Here is a 1,124-nt window from a genome sequence, read left to right as displayed (position 1 = left end):
GGCACCGCAGCCTCCGACGGCCGGGCCGCTTCTCCCTCGGCCCTGGCCACGCCTCCTCGCACACCCGGCAGCGCGCCGCTGATGGGGCCTGAAAGCGAGCTGCCGGGTGTACGAGGAGGCGTGGCCAGGGCCGAGGGAGAAGCCCGACTCCTCCCCCCTTCCCTTCGTTAGCCGACAGAGCCACTCGGGGAAGGGGGGAGGAGTCCGGTGACGTCGATGTCCGTGACGTCACCGGATCTCCGACGGAAGACCCGGAAGCCGGCGGAGAGGTGAGTATCTTTGATCGATCAAAATAATTTTGATCGATCAAAGAAATTAACGATTTATTGACGGCACACCCGAAAATATCTCACGGCACACTAGTGTGCCGCGGCACAGTGGTTGAAAAACGCTGCCCTATACTATACCATAACATAAACTCTGAATTGACTTTCCTTTAATATTGAAATGCAGTAATCAAAAGCAAATGAAGACACACAAAAAAAAGGGGCTTTTTTTCTGGTTAGATGAGAGCTCAAGTTAGTTGAATACCAGATAACGGAGAGTTTACTGTATATATGTTTTTGTTCAGGTTTATTTCCGGTTCCCTCTTTTTTTTTAATGATTTGCCCTATTTATTGGTTGCCGTCGTCGGTTAGGAATAAGCAGGGGCTTGATGCAAAACCAGTTTGCAGAAGCCCGCGCAAATCTTGTGACCAACAATTCAAATGTTTAGCATTGTCACCAAAACAAAAGGTGAGGGGAAATATTCCAACATAATTGATGCTATCACAATAAGATGATGAAAGTATCTTGTGATGTCCCTAACAGTGCCAGTGATGAAATCCTAAAATTCAACTCTAAGATTATTATTTTTTTAATATTGCCTCCCAGCTCCCTCATGCGACCTGAAAACCTTGACAACAGCTCAGTCTGGCTATCCGGAGCATTGGGTGTTTCATGTCCGTGGAGACCTCGGAGAGTGTGTTGATTTCAGGCAGGAAGCCTCTATCTGGGAGACAATACTGGCTTTAAATTTGTACTCACTGAAAGTACACTGTACGACTTAACCATTAATTTTATTTTTATCAGACGGATGTCAATGCCAGGGCTCTGGAAAGATGTTGGCGCTGAGGGGGGGGGGG

General features: G+C 47.8%; 1 protein-coding gene across 1 annotated transcript in view; it reads left to right on the top strand.

The window, feature by feature from the left end:
- The window catches only part of TMEM65 (transmembrane protein 65), a 90,266-nt gene that overhangs the window by 64,481 nt on the left and 24,661 nt on the right, over nt 1-1,124 (top strand). The gene's annotated exons all lie outside the window — the stretch shown is intronic.

Source organism: Nanorana parkeri, unplaced genomic scaffold (genome assembly GCF_000935625.1).
Source record: "Nanorana parkeri isolate BGI_ZX_2015 unplaced genomic scaffold, ASM93562v1 scaffold566, whole genome shotgun sequence".
NCBI lineage: Eukaryota > Metazoa > Chordata > Amphibia > Anura > Dicroglossidae > Nanorana > Nanorana parkeri.
Note: the sequence above shows the minus strand (reverse complement) of the source record. Positions and strands in the feature narration are given on the sequence as shown.